This window comes from Erythrolamprus reginae, chromosome 1 (genome assembly GCF_031021105.1).
Source record: "Erythrolamprus reginae isolate rEryReg1 chromosome 1, rEryReg1.hap1, whole genome shotgun sequence".
Classification (NCBI taxonomy): domain Eukaryota; kingdom Metazoa; phylum Chordata; class Lepidosauria; order Squamata; family Dipsadidae; genus Erythrolamprus; species Erythrolamprus reginae.
This window is the reverse complement of record NC_091950.1, coordinates 80,076,971-80,094,226: the sequence shown is the minus strand read 5'-3', so window position 1 is coordinate 80,094,226 and position 17,256 is coordinate 80,076,971. Positions and strand designations below refer to the sequence as shown.

Below are 17,256 nucleotides of genomic sequence, written 5' to 3'. Positions count from 1 at the left end.
GGTTGTATGGAGGATGCTTACAGCATGATTGCAAGAAGGAAAAATCTCTACATACTTAAATAATGTTAATTCTTCTAGTTCACTTAGAAGTGATTGCGTGAAGTGAGGCTCCCCACTGCAGATAATATAAGTGTAAAATGGAGACTGTGTCTTAGTGGAAGAATAGAGACATTGTCTCTAAATTTGTCACATGATAAACATGTTGGAAGAGAAAAGTCAATGTTCACCATTCTTCTCTTCCTAGACTGAATATGTGAAAATCATGGTTGATTTAGAATACATAAGCCAACTAATATCAGATAAAAGTCCAGAACTACAGAAGAAGAAGGGTACCAAAAAGAAATTTGCTTTCTCAGCTAAACATGTCATAAAAATAGTTCTTAGTAGACGAAAAATAGCATGTTGTAATGAAAAAGAATAATGCCTTCCTTACTTCTGGGATACATGTGATTTGTTTTATATGAAGAGATCATTTTATCTGCACATAAAAGGGAGGGTTTTTTATATAAAAGACAAAATATCTATCCTATGTGATTTATCTGAAATTGCAAAACTATATCAAGATCCACAATATGATCTATATAAATTTTTGGATAAATTCATCATTAATGAAAATAGTACTAATGTTACTTTTTAAAAATACATTTCATGTATCCACGAAATGGATTAAAAAGAAATCAACCAGCCATTGTAAGGGGTACTGAATATACATTTTTAAACCCTAACTCTAAAGAAGCAATTTGTTAGTATCATGTCATAATAGGATTGGAAACTTGGTCCTGATATATTATATACTTTCAATCTTTATGCTTTTAAATAGCTAATCTTCATCTACTATTAGTTTTAAGAAGTGATGGAAACAGTCAGAATGTCAGGCCGAATCTCACAGGGCCATCTTTTACTACTTATATTGGAATAGAAAGAATGTATAGGGTAGAAAAAGCATAGGTTTATTTTTCACAACTTATCATATTTGTCTTCATGTATAGACTGTTTCTTCAATGAAAGTGACATCAGTGAAATAAATAATAATAATAATAATAATAATAATAATGTGCAAATCATCTTGAATTTCCAATTTATTAGTATGTATTTTTCTTATCTCTGTCTCTTGATTCACAGCAAAATTATCATGAAAATTCTGTATGCAAAAGATGGGGAAAAATAGAATGTTCTACATTTAAAAAAACTTTTAAAAAGCAAATCTGATATTTATGTTATGATAAGATAGAAATCCAGTTACAAGTATTTTAAAAATATTCTTAGTTTTGATCACACAGTTGCATTCAATATTTAATTCTGCTATGTATATTATTCCATGGAATGCTCATGTTAAATGCAAACTAGAATATGAAAATCTGTAAACATTGGCAAAAAACTTCAGCTAAATTTAGATTAAGTATTTGCAGTATCTGTTGTTTGTTCAGTTCTTTTTAGAGTGGTGGAATCATCAACATGTTCAGCCATCTGACCTTATTTATTTCCCTCTCTGTCTAGGTTTGCAAGGCACACCAGGGGACTACATATCTCAGGGTGGTCCTATGGGTATGAGTATGACACAATCAAGTTACACTCCTTCCCAGATGACCCCTCACCCTACTCAATTAGAACATGGACCCCAATCCATTCATATTTGCCAAGTCACCCCATCACTCAGCCATGATGATGCATGGAGGACCCTTTACCCATCCTGGAATGACCATTTCAGCACAGAGCCCCACAATGTTAAATTCTATAGAACCCAATGTCGGTGGACAGCTTATGGACAGTCATGCCCAAATAGTATAAAGGAACTCAAGGAAAAAATATTTTAAAACTTGTGAACTTTGACCAGATGTTGACACTTCATACGCAATTCCAGACAGCTGTGATTATTTTTTACTTTTATCATTTTTCATTAACAACAGAGGACCAATGGAAACAAGAACAGAAATATGAAATCATGGGCACACTGAAAAGAATTTATGTCCATGTAAAGATCCTCTGGGGGAAAAAAGACTCCAAGAGTTATAACTACTGTAGTATATAAACATAGGAACTAAGTTAACTTGTATATTTCTGTTGATCACTCCGTTATGTTGCCTCAGATAGTTTTAGAAGGAAAAAAAATATCCTTGTTTTCCACACTATGTGTGTTGTTCCCAAAAGAATGACTGTTTCGGTTCAGCAATGAAGTCGCTACCCCGAAAGAAAACAATATATTTCAGACCTCTTTGGCCAGTGAGAAAAGAACTAACCTGGAGATGAAGACAGAATCTTGCTGGATCTTCCATCGTTCAGAAGATAGTTCCGTAAAGGCCTTGCCATCCCCTGGTTCTGTTCCTTCATAAATGTGTCCTTTAGTTTCAAACAGATCTTTATAGTTTGTGCTTCGTAAGCCCAAGATATTTTTGGACTCTTTTTTTCAAAGAGCCTGCTAGTGAAGATTTAAAAACAGAGCAGGAGCTTCTTTTAGTAATTCTGAGTCTTGGCTTTGGACAAGATGAATCTGAAGGTTGGGCAGCTTTCCTTAAGAAAAAAAAAGATATGAATGGTCTTTGTACCAATCCTAGAACTCTATGATGAACTCAAAGCTTGAGAAAAAGCAAGAGAATACTGTAACAAACTTCGTACAGAGTTCAGTCTATTAATTGTTTCATGTTAGATATTCTATGTGTTTACCTCAACTGAAAAAAAAAGAATGTTTTTGCTAGTATCAGATCTGCTGTGGAATTGGTATTGTATGTCCATGAATTCTTCCTTTCTCAGCACGTGTTCCTCACTAGAAAAAAAATGCTGTTACCTTTAAGCTTTGTCAAAATTTACATTAAAATACTTGTATGAGGACTGTGACGTTATGTTTTAAAAGAAAGTGTTAAGTCACAAAATGCGGTAATAAATATTTCATTTTTTGATTTTTTTGGTTAGACATTTGTGTTTTTAATCATGATTAGAATAATGTGTTTTTTAGTAGTAGCGAGATCTATTATCTTGCGTTTGTTGCATATAATAACTCAAAATAAAACTTACCTAAATTTATAGGGCTTTATAATAGCAAACGAGGTTATACATCCTTTAATGTAGTATAATATTATTAGAACCATGTGTAATCTTTATATCTAGAACAAAACCGTATATGTGTTTCCGTATGTATGGTCAAAGGAAGTACATAAATAAGAAGGTTTTTTTTTATTTCTCTCCATTTCTCTCCTGCAAAGCTTATGGACTGTCATGTAAGATGAAATTATTAATGTTAGTTCATAAATAGATTTAATGTCTGATATAATTAATCAGTGGAACAATTTGCCTCCAGAAGTTGTGAGTGCTCCAACACTGGAAGTTTTTAAGAAGAGATTGGACAATCATTTTTCTGAAATGGTATAAGCTTTCCTACCTGACCAGGAAGTTGGACTAGAAGACCTCCAAGATCCCACCCAACTCCTTATCCTATCTTATCCTATCTTATCCTACCTATCAATTTCACTTCCACACCATTTTGTTTTATTTATGTGAATACATAACAAAACTATCAAAATTAATCCTCTTTGAATTAATAAGAATGGGCTGGACAATGCTTATCACTCATAATTACTAGGATTGTGGAAATATTTCAAAAGAATTCTTACATATTTCTACATGTTGCAAAGCACTTTTCCAGGATTTGCACAGCTCTAATAATTAGTCTTCAATCCTGTGTATGTTTACCCAAAATTATTCTGTATGCCTCTCTTTTAAATATGTGTGCATAGCAATGCAGGCATAGATGTCTAAAATAAATTTTTGAGTACTCAAATATAAATACTTTATGTACTACATAAAGTAGGATACAACAACAAATACAATCAGATGATTGGATTTCAGTTTATTAAGGTAAGATATGCATGAACCTTTTGTTTGCTTTCACAGGATACAGAAATCAAAATATGAAGTCTTTAATATGGTTTATGTTTTGTCCACACTAAGAAATAATGGTTCCTGGTTTTAGAATTAATAAACTAAATTATTAATGTTACTTTTAAAGTAATGTAACATAGATAACAATAGTTTTTCATAGGGACAAATTAGGAATCTGTCCTGACCTAAAGAAATAAGCTGTGCTCATGGCAGAAAAACTGATACGTTGCTTAAAAATGAAACCTAACTGTCAGAAGAATAAACAGGTTTTGGTTTATACCCATGCACAGGGGGCCATATAGCCTCCTCTCACATTGTTACTTTTTAACATGACATCAATCATATGAGAGTAAGACTACAGTAGATTCATAAGAGCTGAGAGTTACTGAATTCTATGAGTGCTAGGGAGTTCAGTGAGCTGGAAACAAAACAGTCACATGGGTCTAGAGAGGAGCAACAATTGAGATTTCTGCCCATTCCTCCATGTTTAGAGTGTGAATGACATTATGTGCCTAGCAGAGGGGCTTCATAATATAACCTCTTTTCATTGTAAGATTTGCTGCGGAAAGGAATTTTTGCTGGAACATATCTAATGTCATGAAACAGAAAGACCACAATTCAATTGATAGAATAAGTGTTTCAGTTAAGAGTCTTCAGAGAGGGGCGGCATATACATCCAATTAATTACTAAATAAAATAAATGAGTTCAATGAGTTCAATGAGGGTCTAGAATATTTGCAAAATTATCAGCCAGTTGCCCCACATCTCATAAGGAAAGGGAAGCGGTGTGCTTGAAGTAGTATGGCACAGGGAACAGGCATACATCAACTACTACTTTAGGAAGTTTTTGTGCCATCAGGAAATGGGGCACCGTTTCCACTGTCTTCTGCTGCACGCAGGCATTTTTTCCTCAACTTGATTGGTAAATATTTAAATTTGGTTCTTTAACATATTAAAACAATTGCAAAACAACCTTTCAGTCTCACAATGCTATGCGACTAAAAAGGAATATGAAGTCCTGCAAAGCAGAGACAGCTCAACTATACAATACTTGGACAGAAAACAATTTCTATATTAGATGTTAAATTTAACTTCTATTTAAACCTTCATGATTCTCAGATCTGTTATTCAGTTCCTACATTCTTGGAAATATAAACTAAGCATTAGATTATTAGGGCAATGCCAAAACATTTTCTTTTCTTTTCAAGGAAACTCAAACCAAATGGTATATTTTAAATCCGATGTTGTGACTATTTCCTGACCTTAGCAAAATACAGGGTTTTCAGTGAAGATATTAAATTTTCCCAGCAAACTTACCTTTTTCTTATTTTTGTAATGAAATAAAATATTTTTATTCCTATAGCGTCTTTTCTCTCCCTAGGTTCTAATCTGCATGAGCTATGTTGGTAGAATCTGAGCTGCACTATAATGTGAAAAGATTGTGCCATCTGAGGTTTACTATTTAGCATGGAGAGTTCTGATTTGGGTATATTTAAGAAATGTTCAGCTGTCAAAAGTGAAAGAAAATGGGAATAGTGTTTTGACAGCGGCACAGTGTTAAAGGAAATACTTTAGTCTGACTAAAATTGCTTACGTTCTGGGAAAGGAAAGGTAATAGAAAATAGAAAACACCTCTTGTTTATTGGGGGGATATCTAATTTTCCATTTCCCTGAACAAGCCAAAGAAGACTCTGTAATCCTAGAAAATAGGAAATGTTTGAAATTGATCCATTCTTTGTTTTGGAAGGAATCTTGACAAGGAAAACAGGAGTTTTAACTTCTAATGCAAAAGGGAGAAACGAAATTGGTTCGGGGACACTTTTTTTTTCCCTAGGCAAAATTGTATATATTCAGTTCATGTAAAAAAGCAAAATGTATATGTGGCGAATGATGCAGTGTCATCTAAAAGTTTCACCAAATAAATATTTTAAAATATAACATTATTTCTCTGCAGGACACAAATTCTCCCTTCAGATCTGATGCCAGGGCTACAATGCAATTTACATCTAAGTAGGTATGTTTGAAATAGGGCTCCAAGATTGCAATGTCCATACACAGCTAAAGAGAGCAAATGCTATGCACCTCTAGAAGGCCCAGCAAATTTGAATAGGATGTACAGGAAGGGGGCTGCTCCAAGCCTCTAAAAGCTTTTGTGCCTTGCGCGAGCACTGCTAAAAGCATAAATCACAACAACATAATTCACATACAGCATCATACGTAGTGCATACATATATAAATAGTAATGAATAAATAAGTCTAAATCCCATTAAGGGAATGACAAGAAGAGAAAAGCCTGTGACAAAAAGATCACAGTGCCTGTGAGAAATGGCAGGATACATTTGATTCTCTTTCCCCCACCCTCCCCATTCCCTTTTGCAAGATGGGGAAAATCCAGTGGATCCAAGAAGATCTTTCAAGCTTCCCCTTTTGTTAGGAAGACAGCCTTGAGCTTTCTTTACCTCTGTTTTAGTAGAGGCCTAGGATCCAGGAGCTTTAATTCCTCATACAAATTGTGGCCTTTTCTTTTTTAAGAGTTGCTATTCTTCGCTTCTCCTCTACCCCACAGCCTCCTGCATGTTCACTCCAAAGTAAACCTTGTCAAATTAAGTGGGTATCATTCTCAAGGCAGGAGAGTTATTAGAGTTGTAACCTGAGAAACAGACACAATTGAAAGGGGGGAATGGGGGGGGGGGCTTTGAGAGTGTTTCTGGCCAAGTTTGGTGGGGGAGAGAGAGAGAGAGGAAAAAAAACACCCCATAGAGAGGAGAAGAAGGGCCTGGGTGGAGATGTGATAAAGCAGATTTTCATATTAATAGTTTAGGAGAAGTGAGGCAGAAGGGGAGGTGGGTCTTCTGGGCAGGGTCCCTGCCACAGCCATGATGGATGACCCAGGAGGAGACCTCCCCCTTCCCGGGCAGCCTTTAGGCGGAGACCCGAATAAACAAACACCCTCAACCCTCTTTTGCAGCTTCTCCATTATGAATCAATTACCCCCGCGCCGCATTTTCTTATTTGCTTCAATAAAGCGCTCGGAGGATTAGAGGGGTTTTTCTTTTTTCGTGCCTCACTTAGGGAATAAATTAAAAAAAAGAAGTAAAGTCCTTGTCGGCGGCGGTGATAATAACAACGGCGGGGATGATTTCAGGTTGAGGCATTTCGCAAAAGAGCTTCGCCCGCTGAGGGTTTTTTTTTTTTGCCGGTTTGGGGGAGACGCGGCGCAACTTAAAAAAAAGAAGAAAGAACGCCTCTCTCCAACTAATGGGTTTTGCATTACGCGCAATTACTTAGAGAAAAGCCACGTCGCCCTCGAGTGTGAGGCAACCTCGTTATTTAACTCCTTGAGGGACAAAGCCGCCTCAGTGAGGTTTTTCCCTCACGAAGCTAAGGAGATGCCTGAAGTAGAGAGAGCGCCCCCTCCCCCACACACAACAACGCTCGCAACCCAGAAAGTTGAATCGGGAGGTCGTTTAGCGACTCGGTTTAAAGGATGCAGGCGTAGAAAAGTTGGGGGTCTTTTGGCGGCGGGGGGGGGGACGCTGCCTCCCCCCGACACTATAGTAGCCCCGGAGACGCTCAAGGTGTTTCTATGGCTACCTCTCTCGCATGTGGGCGGGTTAGACGTGAGGGTGCCCCAGAGAAAAGGCAGCTCTCGGGCGATCATTTATCAATGTCACCCACATAATAATTCTCTCCGCGGCCCTCTATTGATGAGGATAATTACATTAGCTCGGAGTGACTGATCAATGGGGGGGGGGGGGGGAAACACCCAGCAAACAAACAAAAAAAAACTTCTTTGCTCCTCGCTTACAATGCAAAAGAGAGAGAGAAGCGGAGAATGACATCCCCAGCCATCCCCCCACCCCCCTAGGCTCACCCCCCTTTCCTCCTGGCCAATGGATTTCAGATAAAATAAGAAAGGCTGTGTGTGTGTGTGTGGAAATCAGGCGATCACCCAACGGCGAAGGCTAGTTGTTTGTTTTGACTGAAGTTACCGTTGGGTGAAAACGCTGGGTGCGGGAAGGGATGATGGTCTCCATTGTTTACCCGGGCAAAGGCTCTCTTCTCGCATTCAAACCTGGAGTTTGAACCTCTTGGCTCCGAAATTTGCCTTTGTTGGGTGTGTGTGCGTCTGTTTTAACGATGCTCCCGCGCTTCTCTTTTTGTGGGTGGCTATCAGGACGGGGAAATGGGGAGGGGGTTCAGTTAGAGAAGGAAGTTGGAAAGATGCAGCTCTCTCGCCTTGTTTTCGCTTGGAACCGTTCGAGGATAGAAATTACCTTTTGCTCTCGGATTCTCTCCACACACATATCCCTCCCGCGCCCTTCTTTTTTTGCTTAAGATCCTGTTATGAGTTTCCGGATGAATTACGGTTCAGCGGCCGGTTGGGTTTGGCGTGTGTGTGGGTGTGTGTGTGTAAGTAAGAGGGAATCGATATTTCCTTCGTTAGATTGGAAAGCGGCCGCGTTGTACCTTGTGAGTTGTTAAAGGCGTCGGGACTGTTTATAGTTAACTTAAGTGCCCGTTCCCCTTGCTTCAGATTGGGAGGTTTTACCTGAGTCGGGACGGGGTTTCCTACACACACACACACACTTCCCAGCCTCCCGGATTGTTTGGAAGCACTGGGGTTATTTTCCGAGGAAACGTGGAAAGAATAGTTTGAAGGGAGACGCGGGTTCCCCGTAGGGGTGCAAAACAAACACACGTTTCCCCAACTTAGGGTCCCTACACCCCAAAGGTTGCTTCGTCCAAAGAACACGGGTATACAATGCTCCCAGGTTCTGGTGATATATTACACTGCTCAATAATAATAATAATAATAATAATAATAATAATAATAATAATAATAATAATAATAATAATAATAATAATAATAATAATAATAATAATAATAATAATGGGAACACTTAAATAACACAATATAACTACAAGTAAATCAAACTTGTGAAATCAAACTGTCCACTTAGGAAGCAACACTGACTGACAATCAATTTCACGTGCTGTTGTGCACATTCAACTTTGTACAGAACAAAGTATTCAATGAGAATATTTCATTCATTCAGATCTAGGATGTGTTCTTTGAGTGTTCCCTTTATTTTTTTGAGCAGTATATATTCGAGAACGAAAACTACCTTCCTTTTTGCCAAGAGCGCAGGGATCACCAGGAAGCTTCTTAACTCAACAATTTACTACCGCGCATAAAAGGACCGCGTTTTACAAAAGTTCGTAAGGTGTCTGATTGCACCCCTTCGCTTGGAAGGACAGCCGAATCCACGCGTCGGGGCGGATGGGCTTCTTCGGCTGGGATGGAAAGGGCAACGCATTCCTTTTCCCTTAATCGGTTATTTCCTCCGCCCCCCCCCCCCACAAAAGGGGTCTCGGACTGGATCTTGCGGAGGGGTCCGGAGGAAAGGCTCTCCCCGCTTAGGCTTGCGAGGCGGGGATAAAACGCCACCGAACTGAATGAGCTTTGTTTCTGGGTAGGGCTTGTAGAAAGGTTGCCTTGGTTTAAAAAAAAGAAAGAAAGAGGTACGGTTTGATTGTGATGGGAGTCTGGTTTGTGATTTAATTTAATTGAATTTATGTGGTGCTGTGTAACAGAGAGAGGGGGGAGAGAGAAAGAGAAGTGGGGAAGAGAGAGAGAGAGGGGGAAAGATGGAGAGAAAGAGAAGGGGGGGTTTCTCTACTTTAAACATATACCCTCCGTTGTGTAAAGATTATCTTATTGAGGAAATGTCACCATTCTTTCCCCCCCCTTCCTACAACTTTTGCAGGCCTCTTTTCTCTGGATCTTCCATCTGCTGCTGGACAAGGCCCAGACCTTCTTGGCATCTCTGCTGTGCGTGCGTGCGTGCCGACAAGCCACGCACACACATTTTCAGCTAACCAACTCTCTCCTAGATTTCCCTAGAATCCCACCGACGGGGCTTGGTTGGGGCTACTTTCTCAGAAGGAAACTAGCTGGTTTCGACGTGACCGCCCCCAAATAAGCCCACTTTGCCGCGAAGGGATGAGAAACCAGCCTTTTTCCTCCCTTCTCTCTTTTCCCTTAAAAGGTGCGCAAAAGTCTACCGCGTTTGGTTGGGCAGAAATGACAGAGACACAGAGAGAGACACAGAGAAAGGAAGGAAGAAAGGAAGGAAGGAAGGAAGGAAGGAAGGAAGAGGGATGAGTGGTTTTCTCCTCTGCTTTAAAAGGGGAAAAAAGCTTGATCGAGTTCACCCAGCAAAATAGGTTTTAAGCTCAACTTTTAACCAAAAAAAGTGGGGGGAGCGGAGTGGAGAGACTGTTCTACGACCCCTGCTCCCCTCCACCAAACAAATGGAGGCGTCTAAATTAGGAGGAGGGGAGGGGGACTGCTCCTGAGTTGGAAAAAGGAAGCCTGCCCAGCCGATTTTTTCCTGTGGGTCTGGTTCCTTCCCCCCTAACATAGAAACATTTTCAAATCTGTGAGCCTTGAATAGACAAATACTGGCTATCAATATGGGACATAGGCCAGTAGCAAAAAAGCTTGAATGGGAACTCTGCTGAAGCGGTGGGAGAAACTAACGATGTACCGCGGGTTTGCCATTACTGGGCAAGGGAGAAAAAAGAAAAGAGACCCTTTTCTGATTAATAACTAGCAGGGTAATGTTGAGGGCTTTTTCTGCCCGATTGCCTTTTTGAATTAGAGCCGATTTCTTCACACTTCAATAGGGCCTGTCTCCTTTAAAATGACTGACAGATCTCTCTCTTTCTCTTTTCTCTCCCTCCCTCCCTTTCGCTCTCCCTGAGACTTAATGATGTAAATTTTCTAATTAGCTAAATCACGTTGCTTAGAGGCCTTAATATTTACTGGGCCAAAAAAAGTGATAATTTCTGATCGAATGTCTTCAAATAGCCAAGAAATAATGTCAGGCTGGGGTTTTTTTAGGGACAAGCGAGGGGTGGGGGCGAAAGGAGAGAGGATTAAAGTGATTGTGGAGGGGCGTTAAAATATAAGTAAAAACGTGGCTAAACTTAAGCCTCAAGCATGTGTCGTCCACCACCCCCCTTCCCGTTCTCTTAGAAAGAAAAAAACCATGGCTTTTATTTTTCAATCAACTAAGATTTAATTAGGAGCCCCCGGGCCGGACGATCTGATATTTTCTCATTAGTTTCCCATCAGTAATCTTGAGTGTTAGATTGGCTTAAAGGTTGTCAACATTTGACCAATTTTATTTAAAGGGAAAAAGAAATCGCGCCTTATAGCTCCGGGACCTCAGATCTGAAAATAAATCCTGCCTGGATCAGCGGAACTAACAGGCGGGGAGAAAAAAAATGTTGACGATTTATCGTCGGATTTAATAAGTTGCATAATTCCTCAGTATTCAAAGGGAGGGAAAAGCGGGGAGCCCCGCGTCCGTCTCAGGCGCTGCAAGAAGTTCGCGGCAGCTGCAAAGCGCTCGGGAGCCGCCTCTACCTGTCGCCACCGGGCGCGAGAAAGAGAGGGCGGAGGCGAGCTCCAGTTACAAGAACCGCAACCCTCAGAGGGCTTTGGAAACCGCGGGAGTCTTCCGCCCTCTCCCCCCCTCCCTCCCGCGCGCCGCTCTGTCCTACCCTCTCGGTTTCCAGGACAAGAAAACCGAAGCGTTTTTCCCTTCGGCTCTGGCCAACGAGACGCAACGTCAGAGCGCCCCCTGCTGGTGCACAGACTGGAAAATCGCGGGCGAACGCTTCAGACACACGCAAATAACACTAGTTTCCTCCCCCCGCGGATAACCCCCCCCCCTTCAAACCTCCCCCAACAACTAAGAGATTTCCCGTTGCTCGAGAGAAAGCAAGCAAGCAGCCTGCCTATCTGGCCAGCCGGGGCACTGAGCTTCCCCTCCGCACCAGAGGATTACAATTGCAGGACAAATCCTTCCAAATCTCCGGATTACGTAGCCTAACTATGTTTCCCCCCACCCAACATCCCCTGCCAGGTCTAACGTGGGGGAGGGGGATCAAATGCATATAGGAGGGAGCTGATTAGAGATTTGGGTTTGTTTGATTTTTTTTAAAAAAAAAACATGTTAAGGCGTCTATCTGAAACGAGGGAGGAAATCAGTGGAAAAAAATTAAAGACCTGCAAATAAAATTAATGATGGCGGTGATGATAATAATAATGATGATAACCCCACAAGATCTCCATTCAGTGGGTGGCCTTGCGAAATGTCTTTGTGAAACGTCACTTTTCCTTCGGAGTCGAAGGGAAACCGGCCTGCTCCTAGTTGCTACCTGTTCCTGGCCCTGGGTAAAGAAACGCCAAGGTGGGGAGAGCGGCGTCTCTACTTTGGTCCCAACGGAGGAAACCCTCGTCTTCCCTCCCTCCCCTCCGGACTGAGCTTTCCGGCACAAAGGCTATGCATTTATTTTAAGGGCCCCGTATTTTATGTCATTTTATACCGTTGCTACGAAATGCGACCAACACCCACCTACACACACACACACACACACACAATCTTGAGAGGGACCGAGAAACGTGCCAGCGTGAAGCTGGCTCTCCATTTATTCATTATCCGTTAACTGTATGATCTTATTATAGGCAGCTGCTTGGAAACCCCATTAAGACCTCTCTCCCTCCCTCTCCACCGCCCCTCCAGCCCAACACAAAACAAATATCGAAAAAGAGGGGAAGGAAAGCTTTTGCATTCCTCAAGGCTCGTCGTACTGGAAAGGAAGCAGAGCCTCTTAGCTGCTCAAGAACAAGCTTAGAATGAAATAATTCTGAATAAATGTCCGACGGGCTTGGTGTGGAAACAGCCGGCCAATCCAGCAGCCAAAGGGATTTCGGCGGGGACCCTTCCTCGTGGCACTCGCGTCCCCACTACTTGCCCACAACTCTAGGATGCTAGACTTCCAGATTAGATCTGACAAATAACCCAGTTGATGTTCCTTCGGGGCTGAAAGCCGCCTCGGAGCCCTCTCCCCAAGTATCCTTCCTCCCAGAGTCCTGCGTGTAAGACTCGAATCGAATAAATGCAATTCAAAATTAAAGAAGTTAGCGCTGATGAAGTTTCAGAGGAGGGGGGGCAATCCTCAGGGAGATCCTCGGATTTGAGATGTAAAGGAAAGAGCGGGCCACCCCTGGCTCTTTCAGGGGCACCTAAAAAAGAGGCAACCTACGACTTGGAGCCCAGCCGCTTTCTTTCTCCAGCAATGCTGGATTTTCCCCACCTTTGAGGGCTTAGAGCCTGAGGGTCTCTGGGCAGCAAAGGCGTTTCCTCAAATGCCTCTTTTTTCCAGGGGATGCGGGCGAGTTGCTCCGTTTCTGGAGATGCTGCAGCTAAAAGGGAGATAGCGGGCTTGAACGGTTCACGCTGGAAAGGCAGCCAAACAGTTTAACTGCACAAATAAAAGCATAAATCACCTGCCTTTAAAGAGACACTCGGGCCACTGAATAAACTCAGGTACAGTTAAATATTTATAGTTTAAAGGGTTATTTTGTCTGCTTTAGGAGCAGAACCGGCAGGTTTAGTAGGTTTCAGGGTATAAAAAGCGAAAGACAGACACAACAAAGCGAAGCAAAGGAAGAGAATCTTCCTTTCTTCTTTTTCTTGGTGGCGGCGAAAAAAGGGACAAAAAGCGTCGGCATTATTTATTTATTTTTATGAAGTCTTAGATGGGAGGAGCGGAGGAATTTATTCCAGCGGCGAAGAGAATTTCTTCTCCCCCCCCCCCCTTGAAACAAAGGCATCATTTCCATTGCAAATCCCCTTTCCGTCACAGAGAGGGGGGAAGGAAGCGCAAAGAACAATATTTATGAGAAAGGCGCTCATAAAATTAATGTACCTTACTTTTAAAAAAACGCCACCACCCAAACGCTCCCTGACTTGTGCCACTGCTTGTCTTTACTATAATAATAAATGATGATAATGAAGATAATAATAATAATAATAATAATAATAATAATAATAATAATAATAATAATAATAATAATAATAATAATAGAAGGCTTCGAGACAGTCTTGTCAACATCTTAAGTAAATTATGGTCTTTAAGAGAAACAGCTCCCTTCCTTTCTAGGACCTCTCCTGGTATTAATCTTAGGCCAGTTGAAGATTATGTGGGAAGAGGGGGGGCTGCATACATGAGGGAAGGGGAAATACAAGCCGCCTTCGCTTCTGTCTTGGTTTAGCTTTGGTTTAGCTTTTCGCGGCCCAGTTGAGCGAGTGGAAGGTGGAGGGAGGTTGCGGGGCGGGGGGAGGAGTCGCCAGGGTCAGCTATCCGGCCTGGGACTTTCGGCGAGGGGTGCGGAGGAGACGGCCTTGTCTCCGGCACAAGGGGGAGGATTATGAGCAGGCAAAAGGGAGAACGCAGGGCCTTCGTCTGCAGACAAGAAATCGTGAAAATGGCCCACATTGGCGTTTGTAAAAAGGCCTCCTTCCCTTTCGCGACTCCCCCTTTGCATCAAACTAATTTATTTGGTACACCTTTCCACTTAAAAAAAAATCCACCACGCTCGAGTGCAGTTGTGCAAAATAAACAAGAGAATACGATCGATACGTTTAGCATTGTCGGGATAAGAACAGTTCGCAAAATAAAAGCGCGTCGGGGAATTCTTGTTAGAATCTCTGGTTTTGCTTCCTTTAAAAAAATAAAATAAAATAAAATCCCATGGTGGCTCTTTCTTTAATTTCAAATAGCCAGAAGAAAAACTATTATTTCAGCAAGATATTTTCCAGCCACGTGGCTTTTGAATGGTCAACGGGATCCAGAATCCGGGGAACATTTGGCAATTGAATCACAGTTCTTAAGTATGTTTACCGACGTTCAGCCTTACTGAAGTTAGCCAGACCTACCTCAGAGCAAAAATGGCTGGCTAAAAATAAGACCCGGATTGTCCCGGGTTTCCAAAAAATGGCTTATTTCTTTGCGGCGCCGAGGGCAGCAACCTGCCGCCTCTGGAAGAGAAGCCAGCCAACTCTTGGGATCGGGATAGGGACGAGAGGGGTGTTGTTGAGGGAAGATTTACCACCTTGGAGTTGACGCCTAGCGGCGATTGAAAACATGGAGGGCGACTTTCTGGAAACGGCTCCGATCCCTAAGCGAGACCCAGCACACCCGCCGCACGAAGAGGGGCCAGGGCGAAAAATACAAAGCCCCTCGGCCAGGTAAGAGCGGCGCAGGCGGATGGCGCACTCGACCGCTCCCTCCCTCCCTCCCCGCCTTTGCCCTCGCGTTGACCTCAGCCGGGAGTGAGCGGGAAAGCGCCTCGGCTCGGCCCGTTAGCTGGAACTGGGTCCATGCCTCATGTCTCCAGAGGGACTGGCTCCGGTTCCCGCCGAGTGCGAGCGGAACCTGTCCACTCCGAAAGAGGCGCTTGGAGCTGAAGGCCGGACTCAGTGCAAAGGTCGCGCATTCCCTCAGTCTCACCAGGCTTTGGCGTGTGTCAGTTCTCTCCCCTTCGTTCTTTGGATGGTAACTGGGTGCGGTGGCCCTACAAGCACGAAATCCCCCCTTTTCTCAAAATCTGGGAAGGCCACTCTACATATGCCCAGAGAGGAGCATTCGTAAATGCCCCGCAGCCTGGTTGGCTTTGGCAAGAAAACCAAAGCGCGGCCTATTTGTATAGGGACCGGTTTTGAATCCATTAATAAACGGAGAAGATGTGCCGGGCAGGTGGCACCCAAAGCACCCACGTGGTTGCAATATATACTGCTCAAAAAAATAAGGGAACACTCAAATAACACATCCTAGATCTGAATGAATGAAATATTCTCATTGAATACTTTGTTCTGTACAAAGTTAAATGTGCACAACAGCATGCGAAATTGATTGTCAATCAGTGTTGCTTCCTAAATGCACAGTTTGATTTCACAGAAGTTTGATTTACTTGGAGTTACATTTTGTGTTGTTTAAGTGTTCCCTTGTAGTATTTTGCCTTGAGTACTGTTAGCCTTATTGAGGAGCTCCTCTTTCTACTCACACGGTAAGAAACTGCTGGGGTTCATTCCTTTTCCCAAGTTCTTGCCGGCTCAGATAAAGAATAAAGGAACAGCTTGCCTCCAGAAGTTATGAATACCCCAACACTACAGGTTTTTAAGGAGATGTTGGTTAACCATCTGTCTGACGTAGTGTAGGGTCTCCTGCCCAAGCAAGGGGGTTGGACTAGAAGACCTCCAAGGTCCCTTCCAACTGGCACCGGCCAGTTCCCATTCATTTATATGGGACCCCATAATGTGCGGGGTACTTGGGTTTGTGTCCCGCCACTTCCAAAACAACCTCTCAGACGGGGCTTCTTAAACCCGGGGTTTGAGATATTTTTCTGATTCTTAAGCAAAATTAAAGAATTTGGCGATAATCAAATTTAATCAAATTTGAAAGTCTCAAAACAGTCGTTTTACAACTAAAGGTTTGATGACCGTTGATTATCTCGATAAACTGGCTTTAAAAACTAAGCGTTTTGACTTAATTACTTTAATAATAATAAAAAAATCAGAACGGACCTGCCCCAAGTTGCCTTTTGCGACTAGCCTGATCTTATGTGAGGCTCGTTGCTTTCAAAGGCACCTAACCGCTGGGTTATATTATTCCTCTACTCTGAAGTAAGCCCCAGAGCATTGAGAGGCTAATTCCTAGGTAGGAGCGGATGGCATATGCAGTTAGGATCGGCCTCAGCGGTTGCGCGCATCTCCAGGAACCAAACTCTTGACCCGCGCTTTTCATTCCAGGCGCCGCCGGCTCAAAGTGAGGAAGAAAATCCTTCATTCCGCCCCCTCCGCGAAAGAAGCAAAGGCAGGCAGTCCCGTCACCTCAGGGAAGCGTTGGCGGGAACCTCTTTTTATGGGCCAAAGGAAGGGGGCAACCACCTGACGTCAGAAAGCCACGCTCTTATTTGACCAAGTTCCTTTATTTTATTTTATTAAGTAAAGCGACAGCTGACACGCTCCGGAGCTCTTCATCTGGTACCTTTGCCTGGCGGTTTTTCCACCTTAAAAGGGGAAGGAAAGGGGGAGGGATGAATTGTTGTGTAATAATAAAAAATAAATAAATAAATAAATAATAATAATATATTATTATTATTATTATTATTATTATTATTATTATTATTATTATTATTATTATTATTATTATTATTATTGCCATCGTCGTTCCCTCACCTCGCGGCCAATCCTGAGCTTCCCTCGGGAGAGCGCGCCAGCCTCCCTTCCAAGGAAAACAAACAAGCACACGGGTGGGAAGAAAAGAGTTAAAAGGGCTCCTTTTCCCACGAGGCGTTGCGGGGGGATGACAGGCGAGGTCAGATGCCACCTTGCTAAAAGCCCTGTTGCGCAGCGTCTGCCTGAAGGGCGGCAGCGAGGGGGGGGGAGGTGAAGCAACCCTCGGCTTTTGTTGTTAGAAGTAACGCCGGTTGAAGCTGGGGAGGGCAAAGATTTCCTTCCG

The 17,256-nt window shown here is 42.5% G+C and overlaps 1 protein-coding gene across 12 annotated transcripts in view; it reads left to right on the top strand.

Annotated features, from left to right (window-relative positions):
* Positions 1-2,894, top strand: part of MEIS2 (Meis homeobox 2) — a 278,477-nt gene extending 275,583 nt beyond the window's left edge. For all 12 annotated transcript variants that reach the window (XM_070756402.1, XM_070756413.1, XM_070756352.1 and 9 more), the window contains one exon: positions 1,498-2,894. The gene's annotated coding sequence lies outside the window, so the exon portion shown is untranslated. The remainder of the gene's footprint in view (positions 1-1,497) is intronic.
* Positions 2,895-17,256: the final 14,362 nt, after the last annotated feature.